Source organism: Cyprinus carpio, chromosome B3 (genome assembly GCF_018340385.1).
Source record: "Cyprinus carpio isolate SPL01 chromosome B3, ASM1834038v1, whole genome shotgun sequence".
NCBI lineage: Eukaryota > Metazoa > Chordata > Actinopteri > Cypriniformes > Cyprinidae > Cyprinus > Cyprinus carpio.
This window is the reverse complement of record NC_056599.1, coordinates 1,111,299-1,120,526: the sequence shown is the minus strand read 5'-3', so window position 1 is coordinate 1,120,526 and position 9,228 is coordinate 1,111,299.

Here is a 9,228-nt window from a genome sequence, read left to right as displayed (position 1 = left end):
TGTTTGTGTTGCGAGTATTTACAAGCACGTGTGCTGTCAAACTGATGCAGGTGTTTTCTTAATTTGCTGGTGCTTTTTCTATTTGCATGTGTTTTCTGAAGTTGCAGCATGTTGAGCTCTCTTAGCCACCGTACCCGAGCACTAGCACGTGTAATCTTCTCCAAAATGAATCGCATTTTCGACGGTCTAAACATGCTCAAACTTTGCACGCACTCCAGAAGTGGTGAAATTGATTTATTGTATTTAAATAAACTCCTCGTAGAGATTTAAAAAGATCATCACCAAATTTAGTCAGTGTAATATAAAGCCCTCTGTGATATTAAATTACGAAGATCTTGAGTTTTCATTGAAGAGCTTGTCCGTGACGGCTTGACAAACTTTCTTGTTTCGCCATGAAATAGGAAGTTGTTATAATTCAGGCAGACAATGTCTGATCTGCCCCAAATCTCATATGTTTGATAAAACTCCTGAATTGAAGACAATTACATGCCCATGTTCAGTTATAGCCATAGCGCCACTTGCTGGCAACAGGAAGTGACATGTTTTACTCTCTAACTAACTACTCCTAGAGATTAATGACATCAACATTATATTTGATCAGTCTACTCTAAAAGCGAAAGTGAAAGTGACATACAGCCAAGTATGGTGACCCATACTCAGAATTTGTGCTCTGCATTTAACCCATCCAAAGTGCACACACACCGTGAACACACACACACCGTGAACACACACCCGGAGCAGTGGGCAGCCATTTATGCTCAGTCGTGGTATTGCCGGCCCGAGACTCGAACCCACAACCTTAGGGTTAGGAGTCAAACTCTCTAACCACTAGTTCACAACTTCCCCAGAGAAAAGGCCTCTAAAGGCCTTTGTGATATTAAATTGTGAAGATCTTGAGTTTTTGTTAAAGGGCATGTCCATGGCGGCCTGACAAAGTTTGATGTTTCACCATGGAAAAGGAAGTTGTTGTAACTCAGCCATACAATGTCCGATCTGCCCCAAACTTAACGTTTGATAAGAGTCCTGAACACATCTAAAAGCCAAAATTCTGTTATAATCATAGCGCCACCTGTTGGCAACAGGAAATGATTTGTTAATTTGACTTGTTAATACTTGTTAAGGGCTTGAAATTGGGCACAGGTTTGAGGGGATTGTGCTTAATTTAAACCATTCCCGCAAGTATAATGAATAAGAGCTGCTTGTGAAGATAGTATAGGCTTCCAGATGATATTATTTTAATCCTGTAATTCAAACATTAAATGCTGTTTTGCTCTATGTTTTGCCAAAAGCTCCTGATCTTTTTGAAGATGGACCATTCACTTCACAAATAAAATAGCCGGTTTTATACATTTTTAATTGTTCTTCAAGACAAGTCCAACTGTCTGATGAATAGCAGTCTGCGCTGGTGGCTGTGGTAGATTGCTGCTTACCTTAAGTATTCATTTAACTAAACACAGCTTTGAAGCCCTTGTTTGATGTTTTGGATATTTAAATAAGTAGACAGATTGCAAACAGATTCAATCACCCATGCAATCTTGTTCAAAGGGATTCAGCTATATCTGTTAAAGCTTTGAATCACGCTGTAACATTCAAATCTGCGTTTGCACTGCCACTGACCAGAGAGAACAGAGAATGATTGTAACACAGAAATAACAATACAAAAAGACTTTGTAAAGATGTTTCATATAGGGCTGGGATGGTCGCCGTGACAACTGCGTCACCGCGGTGGTCGGTTACCATCGCGGTTGTCTGCCCTGTTGAAAAAAACAGCATATGCTGTTTAGGTATGTTTTGACACTGGGATGCTGGTCTATGCTGGTTAATGCTGGTCCTTTGCTGGTTTGTGCTGGCAAAGGACCAGCATAAATCAGCAAAATGACCAACATAAACCAGTAAAGGACCAGCATAAACGAGCAAAAGGACCAGCATAAACCAGCACATGACCAGCATAAACCAGCAAAGGACCGGCTTAAACCAGCAAAGGACCAGCATAAACCAGCAAAGGACCAGCATAAACCAGCAAAAGGACTAGCATAAACCAGCATCCCAGCGTCAAAACATACCTAACCAGCATATGCTGGTTTTTTACTGCCACTGGAGGTAGTGCACGTGACGTCACGCACTCTACGCACAATTGTTTTGTATACAAGTGTCATAACAGTAATATTTCCAAATTGTTTTGACTATAAGTCTATAGTAAATTACCAAACGCCATCACAGCGTTTCCTTTAGATTGGCAGGTTTTAGCACAGGAAAATACAGTTTATGCATTCAGCGAAATTGATTTTGTGTTGGGCGATGGACCTTCTCGCAAACAACTAGCTGGTCAGTTTTGGTGAGGCTTTCTCCAAACTGGCCAAATACAAATGAGACAGCAATAAATGAAAGATGTTAACAAGAAATGTGGCAACGATTCCTATTTCAAAGAGAGCGTGTGCAGACGAGGAGTTAATGCGCCTGCTTAAAGCGGGATTTATACTTTCACCTGGCTCCGCTTCGTGAGCCTCTGCTGACTGCGTGCACACCTTCCCAAAAGGTGCCTCAATGTGCTATAGCTGATTTGGGATTTTCCTTAGTTTTCAGTTATAATCATCAAAATAAAAATAAAAAAATAAACATTTGAAATATATCAGTCTGTGTAATGAATGAATACAATATACAAGTTTCACTTTTTGAATGGAATTAGTGAAATAAATCAACTTTTTGATTATATTCTAATTATATGACCAGCACCTGTATATGCTAATAGGGCAGTCCGGAAACAGCAGTCCTTACGTCATACTTTAGAGGATTCTCCCCAAGCCGTCAAACTGACTTCATCAGAGCAAGAACGTCATTCCAAAACACAAGCCAATTTTCAGTTTTTGATTAAAGATTATGATGGCAGACAAATTATTTATTTTTCTTTTCTGTGTATTGACTTGCAGAGTTTAATTGTTCACCAAAAGACTAGTAATGTGCACTTAAAAAATAAGTAGGGTAATTTTTGATTCCATGATGACTTTTTCAACAATCATTTTCAATACCATTGGCAAAACCACATACTGGATACTGCCATATAGGTATTTTAATATCTCAATTTTTTTGTCCATCGATTTTTTCAAGGCAATCATTATTTCAAGTTTTTAGTGTTTTAATTAAAGTCTTCTAAAAAGACACGTTCACTTTATATGATGAACAATTTTATTTACATACATATAATCATTGATCAGTTACATTACAAAAATCTCAAGCTTAAACATTTAAGTCAAGTAAAGTCAAGTCTGCTTTATTGTCAATTCTTCCACATGTACAGTACATACATACAGAAAATCGAAATTGCGTTACTCTCAGACCCCCAGTGCATACAGATAACACTAACAGTAGAGCCTAAAATCTAGATCAAATATAAAATATAAGATACAACTATACAATAAGGGAATGTAAAAAAGACATATAATAAAAAATAAAAAATAAAGTTAAATAAAGGAGCGCAAGGCACATGGCAGATAGAGTGCAAACCAGTGAACAAACAGTGCAGATAAAAAGATTTTTAGTGCAAAAAAAAGCTTATTCAGCATGATTAAAGTGACAAAAGGGCTCAAGAGCAGTTATTTTATTTAAACTGACTGATAAGGTGGTAGAATGATGTCAGTTCCATGGTGAATGAGGTAGTGAGTAGACCAATGCTTCACAAAGTGACTGGTGCATGTCATCGTATGTTAGTGAAAGTGGGGGTGGAAGGACCTGGGGATGTGGGACCTGGGGGGGGGGGGGTTCATAGTTCAGTGGTGCCTGGGGCAGAAGAGGGACAGGGAGGGCAAGTTCGGGAGCGAGTTCAGCTTCCTGACAGCCTGATGGATGAAGCTGTCCTTCAGTCTGCTGGTCCTGGCCTGGAGACTCCGCAGTCTCCTCCCTGATGGCAGACTGAAGAAGCTGTGTGACAGGTGGGTGGGGTCACCTGCAATGCATAGGGCTTTTCGAGTGAGACGGATTCCGTAAATTTCCTGGAGGAAGGGGAGAGAGACACCAATGATCTTCTCAGCTGCTCTCACTATGTGTTGAAGTGACTTGCGGCAGGACACGTTGCAGGCGCCATACCACACAGTGATGCAGCTGGTCAGGATGCTCTCGATGGTGCCTCTGTAGAAGGTATACATGATGGGGGGTGGGGCTCTGGCTATCCTCAGTTTGCGGAGGAAGTAGAGACGCTGTTGTGATTTCTTGGCCAGTGCTGCGGTGTTTTCAGTCCAGGAGAGGTCCTCTGTGATGTGCACACCCAGGAACTTGGTGCTGCTCACTCTCTCCACAGTTGATGGTCAGAAGAGCATGCTGAGTGTGCACTCTCCTGAAGTCAACAACAACCTCCTTCTACCCTTAAAATAGGGTAACTTTGTTGCAAAAGCTTACAGCACAAGGAAGCTTGATTTCAACTTTGATTTCAAACTGAATTGTATTTACAAAAAAAAAGACAAGTACTCAGTAGTAAAATTATAAAACAAATGACCTCAATTCAGTTGAGGTATTTGAAATATGACAACACTGAATTTTTATAAGCAGTGATTTAAGAGCCATATATGTTATTTATTTAGATAAATGGAACATCAGGTGGCTTTGACCTGTAATGACTGTACAATGTAGTGATGCAGTTAGACTAGGATATTTATATGTACAAATCAAGTTCCCCAAAAAAAAAACTTAATTACAGTAACGTGACCAGTAGCACTGGTCACAGCAGTGGGCATTTCCATTGAAGTCTCATGGCAGACACTTTGCTTCAAACAGAGCGTTTAAATCAGATACTAAAATCAGGGTAAAAACATAATAGGTGCACCTCAGGAAACATTCTAAAATAATAAAAAATGAAGTTCATGACTCATTTAAAAATTATAAAATTTGAAATGCTGATACCTAGGCCTGTCACGATAACAAATTTTGCTGGACGATAAATTGTCCAAGAAATTATTGCGATAAACGATAATATTTTTGTTCTAAGACCAGTTTCAACTAATATAATGATAATGGCATAATAATGCAGGTACACCTTTTCAAAGATCAATAAACTTTTATTTCTAAAGAATATTTAACACTGACAACAGAAAACATTTTAAATATCCACAATAAATGAACAAAACAACCAAAAAACAATAAAAGCAATGGACTGTCAGTCTCTGTTAAAAAAATGCACTTGATGAGCTTTGTTCAAATAAAGCAAAAGTGAATTTCCGTCTATGTCCACCAAGGACGAGAGAGAGAGAGAGATTTTATGGCAGATTCCGAGCGAGAAATACCAACATGTTGACTTTGTGTGGGTTAAAATTAATTAAATTTGTAAATTTGTATGTTATATTATGTGTATATGCCAGTTATGGATGCTCATATTGACCGTTTAACCGAAAGAAAACAATTTGACCGATTAAGGGGCCGTTCACATATCTCGTCTTTTGGGCGCTCAAGGTCGTTATTTCAAATGTAGACACGCGGTATGCGCGCTCATAATGAAAGCGTCACGTTTTTTCCAGGCGCGTCCGCACCGCATCTAGTTAAAAACATCTCAACTTTTCAGAATGACGCAAGAGCACCAGGTCATGTGACAAGAACCAACTCAATCAGCTTCCTTCGGGGTGAAATTCCCCGTTGTTTTTGAAAAATGGGGTGCACCCAAACACTGTAGAGTTTTTTACTTTTCTTCGTAAATAAATCTTGTAGCAGAGTTATAGCAAGGATTTTTCGGTGGTGGAAATCCATTGCTGAAATTTCCTTGTTGTAACGGAGATCGCAGCTGATGGATGCTTAGCAATGACAGATGCCTCAGGAGCGCAACTGCCCGAGTGCTTCGGGAAGGAGGAGAAAGCGGCGCGTCTAGCGTTTTCCACACGTTTTTAGGTGCGACATGTGAACGGCCCCTAATACTATCAGTTAAACATTTTTTTTTTTTTTTTGCTGCATGGTAATATATATATATATATATACACTCACCTAAAGGATTATTAGGAACACCATACTAATACTGTGTATCGCCTTCAGAACTGCCTTAATTCTATGTGGCATTGATTCAACAAGGTGCTGAAAGCATTCTTTAGAAATGTTGGCCCATATTGGTAGGATAGTATCTTGCAGTTGATGGAGATTTGTGGGATTCACATCCATGACAGAAACATCCCGTTCCACCACATCCCAAAGATGCTCTATTGGATTGAGATCTGGTGACTGTGGGGTCCATTTTAGTACAGTGAACTCATTGTCATGTTCAAGAAACCAATTTGAAATGATTCAAGCTTTGTGACATGGTGCATTATCCTGCTGGAAGTAGCCATCAGAGGATGGGTACATGGTGGTCATAAAGGGATGGACATTGTCAGAAACAATGCTCAGGTAGGCTGTGGCATTTAAATGATGCCCAATTGGCACTAAGGGGCCTAAAGTGTGCCAAGAAATCATCCCCCACACCATTACACCACCACCACCAGCCTGCACAGTGGTAACAAGGCATGATGGATCCATGTTCTCATTCTGTTTACGCCAAATTCTGACTCTACCATCTGAATGTCTCAACAGAAATCGAGACTCATCAGACCAGGCTTATTCTTTTCCAGTCTTCAACTGTCCAATTTTGGTGAGCTTGTGCAAATTGTAGCCTCTTTTTCCTATTTGTAGTGGAGATGAGTGGTACCCGGTGGGGTCTTCTGCTGTTGTAGCCCATCCGCCTCAAGGTTGTGCGTGCTGTGGCTTCACAAATGCTTTGCTGCATACCTCGCTTGTAACGAGTGGTTATTTCAGTCAAAGTTGCTCTCTATCAGCTTGAATCAGTCGGCCCATTCTCCTCTGACCTCTAACATCAACAGGGCATTTTCGCCCACAGGACTGCCGCATACTGGATGTTTTTCTCTTTTCACACCATTCTTTGTAAACCCTAGAAATGGTTGTGCGTGAAAATCCCAGTAACTGAGCAGATTGTGAAATACTCAGACCGGCCCATCTGGCACCAACAACCATGCCACGCTCAAAATTGCTTAAATCACCTTTCTTTCCCATTCTGACATTCAGTTTGGAGTTCAGGAGATTGTCTTGACCAGGACCACACCCCTAAATGCATTGAAGCAACTGCCTTGTGATTGGTTGATTAGATAATTGCATTAATGAGAAATTGAACAGGTGTTCCTAATAATCCTTTAGGTGAGTGTATATGTATATATGTGTGTGTGTGTGTGTGTTAACTCACTGGGCGCGTTTACACGCGCAACCACACGCCTACAGACATATTTAGCTGAGCAAGCCAAATGAAGCGAGCAAAAAGTAGGCTACTATGTGGGACCATTTTGACAGAAAGGGCAACGAAGTTACTTGCAAAATATGCTACGCGGTATTAAAATAAAGCAGTAATGCAAGTACAATGCAATATCACTTGCGACGCAAACATCCACAAGCAAATGAAAGGAGCTTCCCAAAGCTGGCCACTCTAGCGAGACATTAGCTCTTAATTCCCGGGACATCTGTGCCACTGGAGAGGGTGTTGTCTGCCGCGGGGTGTCCACAGGCTGCGCTCCAGACTAACCCACATCATGACATGTTACATTTTTTAAATAAAAATTGAAAAAAGAAATTATCGCGGCCGAAAAAATTGTCGAGCTCATTTTTTTTATCGTGCGATTAATTGATTTATCGACTATCGCAACAGGCCTACTGATACCTGCAGATTCCCTGTAGACAGCAGTATTGTGAAAGAGATCCCTGTTTGTAAAAATAACACCATGTGGATAAGTATTACGTGTTCAGTCTATAGGCATATAGTGTTTCTTTACAAAATTACATTGCCATCTACTGGCCTGTCATGGTCCTGTGTGAACGGGGACAGTTTTGACAGTGTTTTCATGTGCACATATTTTATTTTATTTTCCAAATGTTCCAATTTATTTTCGTCTTTTTAATGCTTTCATTTTAGGCCTGGTGAAAGTGAAAGAAGAAAGACAAGATCTAAATGAAGTGGAGGAGAAATGTAAGAAAGATAATGATGTCAATGGAGAAAAATCAGCAAGTTGCAGCGTTCAGATAACAGACATCAAAAATCCTTCAGCTGCTCTCAGTGTGGAAACACTTTCAAACATAAAGGAAGCCTTATTAATCACATGAGAATTCATAGTGATAAAATGCCTTTCAGCTGCTCTCAGTGTGGAAACACTTACAAACATAAAAGAAGCCTTATGAAACACATGAGAATCCATAGTGGGGAAAAACCTTTAAGTTGTTTTCAGTGCGGAAACACTTTCACGTGTAACGAAAACCTTAAGGATCACATGTTAATTCATGCTGGAATAAAGCCCTTTACCTGCTCTCAGTGTGGAAAGAGTTTTACAAAGAAAAGGCAACTTAAGGATCATTTGGTAAGTCACACTTCAGAAAAGGCTTGCATCTGCTCTCAGTGTGGAAACACTTTCACACGCAAAACAAACCTTAAGGATCACATGTTAATTCATGCTGGAATAAAGCCTTTTACCTGCTCTCAGTGTGGAAAAAGTTTTACACAGAAAGGACACCTTAAGGATCATTTGGTAACTCACACTCCAGAAAAGCCTTTCAGCTCCTCCCAGTGTGGAAAGTCTTTCAAACATAAAGGAAGCCTTGTGAAACACATGAGAATTCATAATGGGATAAAGCCTTTCAGCTGCCCTCAGTGCGAAAACACTTTCACGTGTAATGAAAACCTTAAGAATCATATGTTAGTTCATGCTGGAATAAAGCCTTTACCTGCTCTGAGTGTGGAAAGTCTTTCACATATAAAGGATACCTTGAGACTCACATGCTAATTAATGCTGGGAAAAAGTCTTTCAGCTGCTCTCAATATGGAAAGAGTTTCACCTGTAAACAAGGATTTAGCATAATCAATACATGAGTGTTCACACTAAAGAAACGCCGAACCATAGTGACCAACATATGACCAAGTTACAAATTAAATGTCTGTCTTGTTTGGGGTAGGAGACTTTTAAGGGTTTTAAAAGTGTGAAAAACTTGTGTGCTGTGTAGGGATGGACATGTTAAGGTTTTAAAGGTATTACTTACAGTGGAAGAGAAGTGCAAAACAAATCACAATTCTAAAAACAAAATAACAAATTACAAACGCAAATGCAAATCTAAAAAAAAAAATAATTCAGAAAACACAACAATTCAGAAAACATTAGAACAAGTCAGAAAACAATGACAAATTCGAAAACAAAATAAGTCCGAAAACACAACGACAAATCAGACAAACCG